This window comes from Salvelinus sp. IW2-2015, unplaced genomic scaffold (genome assembly GCF_002910315.2).
Source record: "Salvelinus sp. IW2-2015 unplaced genomic scaffold, ASM291031v2 Un_scaffold135, whole genome shotgun sequence".
In the NCBI taxonomy this organism is placed as follows: domain Eukaryota; kingdom Metazoa; phylum Chordata; class Actinopteri; order Salmoniformes; family Salmonidae; genus Salvelinus; species Salvelinus sp. IW2-2015.
In genome coordinates, this window is record NW_019942519.1 from 9,853 (window position 1) to 17,771 (window position 7,919).

Genomic DNA, 7,919 nt, shown 5'->3' on the forward strand with positions numbered 1-7,919 from the left:
CGTTCGGTTCCAGCTCTGTCCCATATATAGTTTCAGTTAGTGTACTGTTGGTCCAGCTCTGAGTCCCATTATAGTCTCATATGTACTTGGTCCAGCTCTAGTCCCATGTATAGTCTTCATTATGTACGTGCCAGCTCTAGTCCCATTATAGTTCTTCATATGTACTTGGTCCAGTTCTAGTCCCATTATAGTCTCATATATGTACTCTGGTCCAGTTCTAGTCCCATTATAGTCTTTCAATGTTACTTGGTCCAGTTCTAGTCCCATTATATAGTCTTCATATTTACTTGGTCCATTCTAGTCCCATTATAGTCTTCATATGTACTTGGTCCAGTCTAGTCCCATTATAGTCTTCCATATTACTTGGTCCATGCTTCTAGTCCCATTATAGTCTTCATATGTACTTGGTCCAGTTCTAGTCCCATTATAGTCTTATATATGTACTTGGTCCAGTTCTAGTCCCATTATAGTCTTCATATTGTACTTGGTCCAGTTCTAGTCCCATTATAGTCTTCATATGTACTTGGTCAGTTCTAGTCCCATTATAGTCTTCAATATGTACTTGGTCCAGTTCTAGTCCCATTATAGTCTTCATAGGTACTTGGTCCAGTTCTAGTCCCTTTATAGTCTTCATATGTACTTGGTCCAGTCTAGTCCCATTATAGTCTTCATATGTACTTGGTCCAGTTCTAGTCCCATTATAGTCTTCATATGTACTTGGTCCAGCTTCTAGTCCCATTATAGTCTTCATATGTACTTGGTCCAGTTCTAGTCCATTATAGTCTTCATATGTACTTGTCCAGTTTAGTCCATTAGCTTCATATGTACTTGGTTTAGCTCTCAGTCCTATTATAGTCTTCATATGTATTTGGTCCAGGTTCTAGTCCCATTATAGTCTTCATTAGTACTTGGTCCAGTTCTAATCCCATTATAGTCTTTCATATGTACTTGGTCCAGTTTCTAGTCCCATTATAGTCCTTCAATGTACTTGGTTCCAGTTCTAGTCCCATTATAGTCTTCATATGTACTGTGGTCCAGTTCTAGTCCATTATAGTCTTCATATGTACTATGGTCCAGTCTAGTCCCATTATAGTCTTTCATATGTACTTGGTCCAGTCTAGTCCCATTATAGCCTTCATATGTACTTGGTCCAGTTCTAGTCCCATTATAGTCTTCATATGTACTCGTTCCAGTTCTAGTCCCATTAATAGTCTTCATATGTACTTGTCCAGTTCTAGTCCATTATAGTCCTTCATATGTACTTGTCCATTCTAGTCCATTTATAGTCTTCATATTACTTGGTTCCAGCTCAGTCACATTATAGTCTTCATATGTACTTGGTCCAGTTCTAGTCCCATTATAGTCTTCATATGACTTGGTCCAGTTCTAGTCCCATTTAGTCTTCATATGTACTTGGTCCAGTTCTAGTCCCATTATAGTCTTCATATGTACTTGGTCCAGTTCTAGTCCATTATGTCTTCATATGTACTTGGTCCAGTTCTAGTCACATTATAGTCTTCATATGTACTTGGCCAGTTCTAGTCCCATTATAGTCTTCATATGTACTTGGTCCAGTCTCTAGTCCCATTATAGTCTTCATATGTACTTTGGTCCAGTTCTAGTCCATTATATCTTCATAGTTACTTGGTCCAAGTCTCAGTCCCATTATAGTCTTCATATTGTACTTTGGTCCAGCTCTAGTCCCATATATAAGTCTTCATATGTTACTTGGTCCAGTTCAGTCTCCATTATAGTCTTCATATGTACTTGGTCCAGTTCTAGTCCCATTATAGTCTCATATGTACTTGGTCCAGTTCTAGTCCCAATATATTAGTTTCATATGTACTTGGTCCAGTTCTAGTCCCATTATAGTCTTCATATGTACTTGGTCCAGTTCAGTCCCATTATAGTCTTCATATGTACTTGGTCCAGTTCTTGTCCCATTATAGTCTTCTCATGTACTTGGTCCAGTTCTAGTTCCCATTATAGTCTTCATATGTACTTGGTCCAGTTCTAGTCCCATTATAGTCTTCATATGTACTTGTCCAGTTCTAGTCCCATTTATAGTCTTCATATGTACTTGGTCCAGTGTTCTTTAGGTTTTCCCATTATAGTTCTCATATGTACTTGGTCCAGTTCTAGTTCCCATTTTAGTCTTCATACTGTACTTGGTCCAGCCTTACTAGTCCCATATATAGTCTTCATATGTACTTTTGTCCAGTTCTAGTCCCATATAGTCTTCTTCATATGTACTTGGTCCAGTTCTAGTCCATTATAGTTTCATATGTACTTGGTCCAGTTCTAGTCCCATTATAGTCTTCATATGACTTGTCCAGCTCTAGTCCCCTTATAGTCTTCATATGTACTTGGTCCAGTTCTAGTCCCATTATAGTCTTCATATGTACTTGGTAGATTCTAGTTCCCGATTATAGTCTTCATATGCACTTGGTCCAGTCTTAGTCCCATTATGTCTTTCATATGTACTTGGTCCATCTTAGTCATTATAGCTCTTCATATGTACTTGGGCGCCAGTCTAGGTCCGCATTATAGTCTTCAATATCTACTTAGGATCCGAGCTGCAACTGAAATAGATAATAAACAAAAGTGAAATAAACAATAACAAATTAAGAGTAAACATTACACTCACAAAAGTTCCAAAGGAATAAAGACATTTCATGTCATATTATGTCCATATACAGCGTTGCAATGATGTGCAAATAGGTAAAGTACAAAARGGAAAATAAATAAACTTAAATATGGGTTGTATTTACAATTTTCTTGAGGCAACAGTTCACAAATCTTGCTGCTGTTGTAACATAATACGCCGGGAGTCAGGAAGCAGGTGCAGAAGGTGAGTTGAATAATGAAACCATACAGATGAACAAACATGAGAAGTGTACTGAGTGAAAAACAATACTACCTAATGGGGCGGCAGGCAGCCTAGTGGTTAGAGCGTTGGGCCAGTAACTGAAAGGTTGCTTGATCGAATCCCAGAGTTGACAAGGTGAAATCTGTCGTTCTGTTCCTAGGCCGTCATTGTAAGTAAGAATTTAACTCGGCAAGAACGGAAATAAATAATGACTGATGTCAACTGAGGGCTAAATAAATGGGGGGTAATCATAGAGAAAATGATGACCAGGTGTATGTAATGATGACCAGATGCCAAACCCATCCCAGTCCACCAGGTACTGGAGCTGACGTTGGGAGTCCAGGAGGGACCTAACAGTGTAGTGGTAAAACCATCAGAAAGGGGGATATCAGTTACAAAGTCTATGGACAGATGTGACCAAGGCAGCTGAGGCACGGGAAGGGGAAGTAGTTTCCCTGCTGGAGCGTACTGGGAGGATTTGGTTTGGGCACATACTGAACAGGAGTTGACTTAGCGGGCGATGTCCTGCGCCAAGGTGGGGTACCAGTACTTATCGGAGAGGGATTGGATGGTGCGGGTGATACCTGGGTGTCAAGTGGTGAGGGGTGTGTGTGCCCAGGTCAACAACCAATCTCTCAGCCCGTGAGGATGTAGATGTGCTCTGGGGGGCAGGTAGCAGGAGCAGGTTCCCTCTCCAGAGCCTTGGGGATGTCCACATGTCCCAAAACACGGGGCCAACGATACGGAAGGACAGACTGATGGGCTGGAGGACACTCACAGGGCTTTCCATCGACGTGGAACCACATGGTGCGGGACAACAGGTCCTCCGTTATCCTGGTCCTCAGGCGGTGATTCTTATCCTCGACCAGGAGATGGTGTGGTTATGAAGTTGGAGCCTGGGAGGCCGAGGATGACTTTGTGTACGTCTGCAGTGATGATGAGGAAGGGAAGGCTTTCCTGGTGCATGGGTTCCACGGTGAGGGGGAGTGGTGCTGTGATGTGCGTCATSGATCCCAACGGCCGCGTATCCAGGGCTTGGACAGGAAAAGGAGAGGATGAAGTTACGTCTGGAAGATAGTGTTTCCATCTGTAACATAATACGCCGGGAGTCAGGTGGAGAAGGTGAGTTTAATAATGAAACCATACAGATGAACAAAGCATACTGAGAGAAAAACAATACTACAGTTGAAGTCGGAAGTTTACATACACTTAGGTTGGAGTCATTAAAACTTGTTTTTCAACCACTCCACAAATTTCTTGTTAACAAACTATAGTTTTGGCAAGTGGGTTAGGAAATCTCACTTTGATGCATGACACAAGTCACTATTTTACCGACCAATATTGTTCATAAAACAGACTAATTTATTTCACTCTTATAATTCACAATTCCAGTGGTCAGAAGTTGTACATTACCTCGTAAGTGGACTGTGCCTCTTAAACAGCTTGTAAAATTCCAGAAAATTTTGTTTCATGTCTATTAGAAGCTTCTCCTAGGCTAATTGACAAATTTGAGCTCAAATATGAGCTTACCTGTGACTATATGTTCAAGGCCCTTACCTTCCACGATCTCGAGTGCCTCAATTGCTTGCATCATGGGAAAAATCAAAATAAAATCAGCCAAGACCTTCAGATTTTTTTTACCAAGTCTGGTTCATCTCTTTAGGAGCCAATTCCATCAATCGCACTGAATGGTACCACGTTGTGGGCGGTGCTTTTGCTCGTGTGAACACTGTCAGTGATTTATGTTTAGAATACAACGGAACACTTACACCGCATGGCTACCCAAGCATATCTGCGCCAGAACACCATCCATTCATGTTTGGCTCGTAGACTGGAGCATCATTGTTTTTCCAACAACAATGGACCCAAACACACCTCCAGGCGGTTAAGGGCACTTTGACAATGAGGAGTGAATTGATGAGTGCTGCCATCAGCTGACCTTGGCCTCCCCAATCACCTGACCTCAACAACCTATTTGGATCGGTTCTGAACTTGATGTCTGGACCGCAGATGTGAACCGAAAACAGCAGCAACAATCGTCTTCCAGCATTATGTCAGGAAACTCCTTCAAGACTGCTTGGAATAAACACTTCAGTGAAAGCTGCGTGAGAGAGCCAAGAGTGATGCAAACCTGTCATCAAGGCAAAGGTTGGCCTACTTTGAAGAATCTCCAAATATAAAACAATAATACGATTGTTGTTTTACACTTTTTTGTTACCACATGATTCCATATGTGTTTATTTCATTAGTTTATGATGGCTATCACTAAATATTCTTACAATGTAGACAAGAATATAGGAAAAAATAAAGAACGAAAACCCTGGAATGAAGTGGTTGTGTCCAAACTTTTGACTGGTAATTGTAATTACCTGTATAGCTCTTTTATTCCTGTGTCTTCTGTTCTATCTCTCTCACTTATCTCTTTCGCTGGTGGTGAGCTTCGATTAGACAGACAGACGGCACGACAGACAGATGCACTACTCTCTTTCTCTCGGTGGTGATGATAGTAGCAGATAGGATAGATAGATAGATAGATATCACCCTCTAGTGGCTCAATGTTAGAGAGACGTATTGTGGTTGTGTAACTGTACTTTACAATGTTGGGCCCTTCCTTTGGCCATGGAAAAACCCTGTGGGCCCTGGACAAAAGTAGTGTACTACATAGGGAATATAATGCCAATGGGCCCTGATCAGTAGTAGTGCACTACATAGGGAATAGAATACAATTTAGGATACACCTTCAGATAGGTAGTTAACAAAAGGAAGAGCCCGTCCACGCCCTTAGTACTTTGAACAAACTCTCCTGATACAGACTACCTGCCAGATAACACCTGTACAACATTTGACATTGTATAAGAGGACCTAGTGCTGCACGGCACACACACACAATGGGATTTTGTGTGAGAGGTCATGCCTGCCATAAACAGGTGTCACTGTGTGTGTGTGTAATAAGGTGTAACCCTTATTTAAGGTAGCACTGGGCCAGGGCGTTAGGTCAACAACGCGTGTAGTTAAGAAACATAACCTATATTTCTTGTTACAAAACCMTCGCTATAAAAGGGAATTATTCAATCCCATTTTACAGCCAGCCAGAGGTGAGTACATGTGTTCCGGTCATAAACCAACAGCCATGGTTAAATTCAAAATGGCACCACATTCCCTACATGGGCCCTGGTCAGAAATATAAACCCCAAGGCATTTTTAACTTAAATACTTTTAGAAAATTTTAACTCAAAGTAAATGAAAAGTAATTATTACTTCAAAATGTTTGTGGTACTGACTTAAAACTAAATGAGAAGTCACATAAACTAAAACAATTTCATTTTATGATTACAAATTAACTTTTTACCCAGCATGCTCTACTGTAGGTACATTTGGGGGGGGATTGTTTTTAATATCTGTGTTTTTGCATGTACATTGAATGATTGATTGATAAATCTAATGCCACACAAAGATAAATAACATACTTTTTTCTAAACTAATCCARTMATTTGTTGTTGTTTAAATGGTAGTCTCCTSACACTGTTCCTAACCCTGGCAGTCATTCTGAATGCAGTTTGTGGTTAATAATAATAAAAATGTACACGGTTGGATATCCTAACTCTGGCTGGATTCAAATAGGAATTACATATCACTTTGCAAGCCACTTTGACTTGCAGGAAGGGTTGCAAAATTCTGGGAAATTTCCAATTTTTCCCTCATAATATCCAGTTTGGAAGGTAAATGGAAATCCTTCAACCAGGATTTTTGAAAGATCTGGGAAAGTTAATGGAATTTTGCAACCCTACTTGCAGGCCTGATGTGGCCTGTAAACCATGAGTTTCATGCCACCGTATTAGGTTAAGCTTAAAAATAACAACTCACTTGGTGAAGACCACAGGACTGAACATGAACGAAATCAACCACCTTGTCTCTAACCACGTTTCCATCCACAGTTTCTATGGAAGTAAAGTCATACTGTATTTTTAAAAAACAATCACAACAGCTGTGATGAAAACAGGAAGTTTCAGGTACAATTTTATAAATGCCAACAGATAATTTGTTTATTCAACATGGTGGGATGTGTTAGTAAAATTAATTATGGGAGAAATTGTAKCGGAAAGGCCTTTGTGCGCAAATATTTATATAATAACCATCATATCGAAGTAAACTTCGAGTCACGGGATGATACTGCGTGTGGTCCTCTCACTATAGTTTGATCGGCTACATACATATCAAATAAATAATGATGAACTTCACAGGGGGGTGAAAGTGCACAGTGATCTTGATTCTCCTTTCCAATAAATATAGAGGGTCTTATTCTGGCGACATGATGATGGATATTAKAATTTCAAAACGTTGAACTTTAGATTGTTTTCATTTACTACGTCAAAGCTTAAGTAAAAAAAAACGTACATGTTGTGTGTATACGTCATCACGCACTGATTTCCATCAGCGATAAATCCATTTGTTGGAAATGCTACGTTTCTTTATGCGGGACTGCAGAATATTCACATGGAAATCTTTCGCCAATTGGATGGAAATCTAGCTTCTGTCACTAATAAATTCAGCCATGGGGAAATTATATTGGAGGCGGGGCGTTATTCAAAATGTTCACATTTGTACAAAAAAAGCTTATCAGTTTGAGTAATGACTACAAAATCACTTTTAGTAACTGTACTCAGATATATTAAGTAAAACAGGTTTCCTCAACAACAAAAAATKGAGCATTGACAGCATATTGTGGTTTACACTGTGTAGGCAATAGGGCGCCATTTGGGACGTAAAATATCCTGCCGCTGATCAAGCAGCTGTCCTGCTGTTATGTAGCGGTTTCCTCTTATCAAACTGACCACACCGCAGGGCTGTAAAACTACAAAACGTGCTGAAGACACAACAGTGCATACATAGCTCTCCAGCTAGGTTAGACAACACACAGTTCTAAGTCCACCGCAAGGAGGATTACATAAATTGACACAGAGTAACGTTAGTAGTTTAGCGTCAACTTTCCATTACAAGTGCAGGGTAAGTGACACTAAATATGTAGCCTATTTTTGATTGAACAATTATT